The 7,755-nt window shown below is 37.0% G+C and overlaps 1 long non-coding RNA gene across 2 annotated transcripts; it reads right to left on the bottom strand.

Annotated features, from left to right (window-relative positions):
- Window positions 1-1,195: 1,195 nt before the first annotated feature.
- On the bottom strand, window positions 1,196-5,334 carry LOC136010065 (uncharacterized). Of its 2 annotated transcripts, XR_010610749.1 has the most exons (3): window positions 2,889-5,334; window positions 2,207-2,280; window positions 1,196-2,104 (listed from the first exon to the last, which is right to left on the bottom strand). It is a non-coding gene; the product is annotated as an uncharacterized LOC136010065 (long non-coding RNA). The 2 variants fall into 2 exon arrangements; XR_010610748.1 differs by having other exon boundaries at window positions 1,196-2,280.
- Window positions 5,335-7,755: the final 2,421 nt, after the last annotated feature.

Here is a 7,755-nt window from a genome sequence, read left to right as displayed (position 1 = left end):
TTTTTTGACAAAGTCTTGCCAAAACTGCTCCATGTATGGGTAACATACATAAAAAAAAAACAACATAGACTTCAAAAACAAACAAAGAAAAACAAATTTCTTTTGTAAAGCTACAATGACTTACACCAATATGCTCAGTATATTTTTTATATACATGCATATATATATTACAAATTGAGCAGACCCATTCCTTGAATAGAGCACTGTATATTCAAAATAAGAGAATATCTGTAAACCAGCCTCCAAAACACTGGGAAGCAAAGTATTGGAACCATGTTAGACACCTATCAGATGTCTCACTTATTTTCAAGTTCTTTACATAATAACACAGCTTTAAGTCATTTTAGCAGTCATTAGCCTAAAATGTATACACCACTACAATTATGAAATCTCATTGACCAGCTGATTAAAATAATTAGCTAATACCAGTAAATCTGGCAAAGCCACAAGCACCAAATAAATTATATAATTTGATGTAAAACCTATGTATACTAGTGTTGTCTTATCTTGAATCTTGAAGGTTTATAAGAGGAAAAAGTAGCAATCATAAATGTTTTATTAACTGAAAACTGTATTTTTAGATTTTAGACTGAGTTAATCAAGATGGTTTGTTTTCCAGCTCACAGCACACTATGCATGTTTCTGCATGTGCATGAGTACAATTATCTTACATTTCAGAGTACAGAGTAAGTCAAACAACAAACTATTGTCTTCTTAAAAAAATAGGTTTGTTTTTTTTTTATCCTGAGAAAATACTGTGCTTGAACACAGTTTTTCAAAGGAAAACATTTCAGGGGGAAAGAAATATCCCAGCAAACCACAGAATTCTTCCAACTTGACCAACAGAAAATTTGGCTCAGAGTTTACCCATATAACTCATTTTTCTGATGCTCACAATAAAAATGCTGTCTCAAAATATTTGTTGATAAGTATCCACAGCAATATGATGTTTAATACAAACTGAATCAATTTAGCTGAAAGAGACCGACTGTAGTATGGACATTTTTGTGCGTATTACCACAGGAACATTTTATTCATGCACAGCCTCACTTGTACCTGACCTGGTTTTAATTGCAAAGTTAAAGATGGTGTTTAATGTCCAAACTAATAACTTCAGACGTCTCCCAGGAAATAGCATCTCTAGCACTCTCTGCTGTGAAACACACAGGAAAAAATAAACATGATGGAAAGAAGATAAAACACAATAATGTAGTTTAATCTTATTGACAAGGACAGAAAGAAATACAGTAACAATGACATCATTTGCCATTCCTAAGCCTTACTGCTGGAAATTAGGTTTGTATTTTCCTATCTCCAACCTATTTCTTATATTCCCACTTAGAAAGACATTTAACAGCCAGTGATAAATAAGTTAAAGGGATCTGAAAAGGAAGTTATGCATGTACACTCATTTATATTTAGTATACCTTTTCTTGAATTGTATTAGTATGATAGTGTGATGTAGTGCTATAGAACTTGAAATAACAACATCCAAATGACAGCAAAGTAGGTTGTTTTGGGTTGTTTTCCCAGAAATGTATGCCAACACTTGTGCGTCTAAAATTCTGCAGGATGTATCTGTCCAGAAAAGCAGCTGATGAAAATTGGTTATCCCGTTGTCGTAGTTTAAGCCCAGCCAGTAACTCAGAAGCACGTAGTCACTCACTCACTCCCACCCCTTCTTCCCCCCATGTCCCAGAGAGATGGGGAGGAGAACTGAAAGAATGTAACTCCCATGGGTTGTGATAAGAACAGTCCAGTAACTAAGGCATAACACAAAACCACTACTGCTACCACCAATAATAATGATAAGGGAAATAACAAGGGAAGAGAATACAACTGCTCATCACCCGCCAACCAATACCCAGCCCAACCTGAGCAGGGATCTCACCCTTCCAGGTAACTGCCCCCAGTTTATATAGTGGGCATGACATGCTGTGGTATGGAATACCTCTTTGGCTAGTTTGGGTCAGGTGTCCTGTCCCTGCTTCCTCCCGGCTTCCCCTCCTCCCTGGCAGAGCATGAGACTCAGAACGTCCTTGGTCAGAGTAAATATTACTGAGCAGCAACTAAAAACATCGGTGTTATCAGCGCTGTTCCCAGGCTGAAAGTCAAAAACACAGCACTGCACCAGCTACTAAGAAGGAGAAAAATGACTGCAACTGCTACTACCAGGACACCCATACTACCATGGCCCAGATCATACCTGTGAGCTTACTTTGCATTTCCTATGCTTAACTAATGGCCTTAATTTTCATTTTTCCATTCTTGTGGAGACTCCTACAAGAAAAAGGAAAAAAAAAAAAAAGAAAAAAAAAAAGAGGGTTAATATTTGGGGGCTTTTTTAATCCTTTCCTGCAACACAGAAGCGGAGTGTCCAATCTGATGTATTTCCTAAGTAAGCCTCTTGCATTTTGGCTGTTTGATTCCTCCCCTGTCCCCAACCAAAGTAGAATTCTTTTAAAACCACCCCTGGGATATATTTAATTATTATTTTCCCATTATATGGCAGCAGTGTGGTATGAGCACAGTGATTGTGAATGAATGCAGCTCCGACATAGGCTCACTCACTGTTTTATTGCAAAGGCACCTTGAAGTTTACCATTTTCTGACATCCTGGAAAGCTTCATTTTGTAATCTTGTTAGCATTCCTTCAAGGTAAGTTTTTGTATAGGTTTTATAATGCTATATACTATAAGCTAAGAGGTTTTGAAAGCCAAGGGGAAAAACAAAAAAACTCCCCCCAAAAAACCAAAACAACAACAAACCCCCCACCAAAAAAAAAAAAACACACACACAAAAAAAAAGAACAAAAAAAAAAAAATAAAAACAACAACAAAAAAAAACATGCCCCAAATTAAAAGGAATAAAAACAATACCAAGCCTACCTGAATTTTTTTATCCAGTAATCTCATCTGGCTCCCAATGAAGTTAATGATAGTTTTGTTGACCATGGTATAGCTCAAATACAATTAGAAAAAAAAATAAAAAATCCCTTATGTTACATTATGTAGCACACTATAGCTATTAGACTCGAATCACATTTAATAAGTGATGTGCTCAACAACTAAGACATAGCAACAGTTAATTGTGCAATTTAATTCTGCCTTCTCATAATAAGTGTTATTTTACAGGGGTTTTACAGGTACAGCATTGGTTTTCTTGCTTGTTTTTTTGTGTTTGTTTGTTAGGTTTGGGGTTTTTTTCATACACAGGAGTCTGTTTCCATTATACTACAGAAGGAACAGAGCTAAGTAAATTTAACTCAGCCAGGTAAATATCAGACTTCTTCAATGCACTGAATTACCAGAGCACCTAGCATTTTTGAATGCATTTATTCTCACTCCATGCCGGAAAGATAGAAAAAATTTCTATTTCTCTTCTACCTATCCTACAGAAAAGGAGCTGAGGCACAGAAAGGCTAAATTATTTGTATAAAAACTTACATTAATTATCTGTAGTCAGCTAGGGAACTGAACCTACATTTCCCAAGAACTAGGCTGATACCCTAACTGCAGACAATACTCTGTCTTGGGTTTTCCTATTTGGCGTAAATGCACAATAGGTATTATATAATAAAAACCCTAATATTTCCAGTCAGGAAAGGAAGGAAGTGTAGAACCACCATTTCTTTGCTCCCAGTGGACAATATTTTCAGGCAAAAGGATATTCCCACCTGAAGGGTGTGTCCCACATAGAGTATATAGCACACAGAAGAAAGATGCTGACATTGGGCATCCACAAGCTCTGTAGATTATTGCAGGACTTTGACATGCTGCCAAACCTGAATGTATAGCACGAACCCAAGAAAAAAAAAGTGGTATTTTTCAATAACTTATAATTCATGCAATCTAGATGTTGGGGTTTTTTTCCATAAAGCCAACTAAAAGGATAATCCTCCTGACAAGTTTCAAAGGCCTGCTGCTAACCATGGAGATACAAAACACTTAATAAAAGATCATAAGAATTTTTTAATTTAAAGGAATTCAGTAATCTTTGTGTGGAAGCTGTTGGTACTGCCTCTCCTATAATTATATATTGCACGCATACACAGAGATTGGGTTTTTTCAAAGCCTAAAATGACTGACTCACAACAACCCTGAAGTGCTGTACTTCCCTACCATCCATTACAGACAGGTGAACTTCAGGTTGGCTGCCTGGATTATCGTGGGAAAGTAAATTGAAATACAGAAGCAACTGTACATCTTTTTGCATTGATGCTTGCTAGCTCATAAGAATGCAACAATCATACGGGGGAAAGAAAGTATTAAAGGATAAAGTCTAATTTGAGGCCATCCAACATTGCGGTTCTATTCCAAATAACAGGCTTGAGGTTTCAGAAGTTCAGTGAGGTACTTTCTTGCTCCATGTCTCTGTCACAATATGTGGGGCAGCGACTGTCTGTCACACAAAGACAAAACAAATTATTGCAGGAAGTGCCTGAATACGAAGATCAAACAACAAAGGAAGTGGCTGCAGAGGCCAGAGAAGCTTATAGATGACCTGATCTCTCTTGTTCTAGCTTTCTTGGCAGTTCACTGTAGAAAGCAAATACTGGACCAGACAGAAGTCAGTTTGGGTGTTTTGTTTTGGGATTTTTCCAGAAGGAACTATATTCACCTGATTAATCCAAGGAGGCACAATCTGCATCTTATTTTGCCAACAACACTGCATAATGAGAAAGACCTATCTATAAGTAGGTATGTAATATCAAAAATACATGTTGGAAGGGGTCCTATGCTCCTAACATCCTACACGCCTAAACACCCGTCTTTACCCTGGCAGAGGATAGTATGAGCAGGAAGGAGCTCAGGACAAGGTGTGGGAATACCTGACATTACAAAACAGGCTCCTCCCCTGCTTCTCATGGCCCCAGTTTTTAATCTTACATCTTTGAGCTGGTTATACCAGCAAAGGGTAAAACCACAGCCTTCCACACAGATAATAGATATATGATACTGCTACTGAAAAGAAAGCAGTAAGCAGGTATACAGTCTAATCACAAGTCAACAGTACAATATGAAATGACTTTTGTATTCTAACAAAAGTTTTGGTTCCCAACTGCTCAGTTCTAAAGCCAGTTGCTATTTTTCATTATACCTTTTAAGTACCAAAGATTCCCACAGAATTGTATGGAAGTTGCTAACAATTTGGATGCCTATGAAAGAACAGAATTCAAACAAAAGCCACCATCCTCTGCAGTTTGTTAAACAGCAACTTTTCCCATTACTCACTACTTTCATCCACCCATCCTTCTGGGCGAGGAGGGATAAATATAGCTCAGCTAGCATTAATTCTGCATCATCTGGAGACACTGATAGTAAAAGAACACGCACACACATGATGCAAGACAGAAGAGCTGAAAGCTGAAAGTTACAGAGGAACAGTCTCCGTAAGCAATATATTGTCAATAGAGGGAGAGATAGACAAACCTCACAACTACAAGAAACATTTTGCACTTCTTGAAAATGGGAGAAAATGCATGGGATATCAAGGTGGTTTAGTTAAATTTGAATCTTCCTGCTGGTGACTTTAGTATTTTACTCCTCCCTTCCACTCTCCTTTCATGTAAATATATTAATTTAAAAATCATTCAAACCAAGTAACACATGTAATACCATTTCCTATGAAAGATGAAGCAGTAAGAGTGCCTAACTGTAGACTGTAGATACTATAGTACCTGCTGGTTCTCTTTTGTCCTGCGTCTAGCACAATTCAGTCACATGATGTTCAGTTCTTCAAGAACTAGAAAATCACACATATGCTAATGGAAGAACAAAGGAGCCCAGTGCAGTTAGCAGGGTATTTTCTGAAGGAACTGTTCTTTAACAAGAAAAAATGGCATTACTGTGAATAGGAAATGCAGAGAAAAAGATGCCAACTTCTGGGTCAAGCAGTCCTGTGATATTATGATTAAATTAATTACAACTTTCCAAATACTAGCCCACTCCTTTCCAAAAAAAACCTGATCTTGTATACACTTCTCACTATCAAGCGGGAAAGTGAAAAGATGGAAAGAGGCTGAGCCAATGTAATGCTTCATTCACTGAGAACAGAGTGGTGCTCCATAAGCTGTACGTTATGTTTTAGTCTCCAAGCCATCTGTCCAAATAACAACAAAAAAAAAATATTTTGATAAGCTTTCTTTTTGTGAGAAACACAAAAGGAACAGCAGACTGAAAACAAAGAGACTTCCTGTTTATACTGCAGAGATTATTAGACACAGACCAAATCTAAAATAAGGAAATTCTTGTCCAACTTTGTACATCTGCAAATGTGCTGATATTTGGCCATCGTACTTGGGACCTTCTCCATAATCACAAGAGAACAGAGCTTCAGATTAGTATTTGATGCTCTCAAGTAAAACTGTTAACAACATTATATAAAACTTTCCTTGCTTGTGTTTCTTGTTGGAATCCCAGTCAGACGAGTAGAGCTACCTATCTACTATCACTATCAGCTGATGGTGTTGGATAACATATATGATTCATTAGGAACAAAATATTTCAGTTCCAGCAGAGAGATGCCCTTATTACAAAACAGCATAGGAACAGATACCATTGCTGGACACAGAGAATGAAACCACTTCAAGCTCTTCCAAGCTTTGTCTCCAGATCAGAACTGATACAGCATGAGTCATACTGCAGTGGTTTAAGGTCTTCAGTTTTGAAGTTGACAGTGTAGCATATTTCAGTACCATTAACTTGCCAAAAAAAAAAAAAATCAAAAAAACAAACCACTACAGGGTTCTGGTTTGGGATTTTTTTTCTAGCAAGGATCATACCAGTTTATCTGAGTGACATAATAGTTTTACCTGAGTGACATAATAGTTCACATACTTACGTAGTGAGTTAGACTACCATACTACATTTAGGTCACTAACTGAAGATCCTGTATCATGTTAAGACAAGGCTGGGTGAATCCTATAATAAAAAGTGAAGGCTAGAAGAGATCTAGTCACTGATGATGCTATGCATTTAAAATTCAGTCACAGCAATATTACAGAAGATTCATACCAAGCCAAAGAAAAATGCTCAGGAAGTTTAAAATATTATTATTCATAAAACTTTTGCAGATTGTTTTCCTCTCTCTGAGAAAAAATGCCTTTGTTTATTTTTGGTGGAGTAACTCGATTTATGTGACAGAACCCAGCAAAAAGGAAGCTGTCGTAACAAATATCATCATGGATATGGGCTACAGGACAGAGGAATAAAACACAGCTTTGCAAATTGTGCTCTTAGAGAACTGGCACTAACCAACAAAAATTACTTTATTCTCAGCTCAAAACTCTTAAGAAATATGCACAGTTAATTCTCACAATGAGGGGATAGGAATATCCAGATAAGCCAGCCAAGTTTCTAGCATTTTTTTCACAGTTTGTCTACTGTCTTAGATTTCCCTACTAAATCAAGAAAAAAAAAAGAAAGAAATAACCACAGGGCTTTACTTTATAAGAAGGCTCTGTTTGTAAATAGTTTTCAAAGCACTACTAACCAGTAAGAGAATCTGCAAACTTTTACAGCCCAAGAACCATGTGTTGAAGATGAGATTATGCGGTAGCAGTAATGGGTGGCTACAAAGCAGTAGCGGGTGGCCTGTTTAATCTTAGTTTAATTCATTAACCCCCCAGAAAATATTTACTGATACTTTACCAAGCTTTTTAAGAACTAAAACTTTATTTTCTTCTCTTGAGAACATGCACTCTGGTTCACATGCTGCTGACGATACACAGCCCGGAAAGGTTTCACCTAACCT

Source organism: Lathamus discolor, chromosome 3 (genome assembly GCF_037157495.1).
Source record: "Lathamus discolor isolate bLatDis1 chromosome 3, bLatDis1.hap1, whole genome shotgun sequence".
NCBI lineage: Eukaryota > Metazoa > Chordata > Aves > Psittaciformes > Psittacidae > Lathamus > Lathamus discolor.
This window is presented reverse-complemented; position numbering and strand designations above follow the sequence as displayed.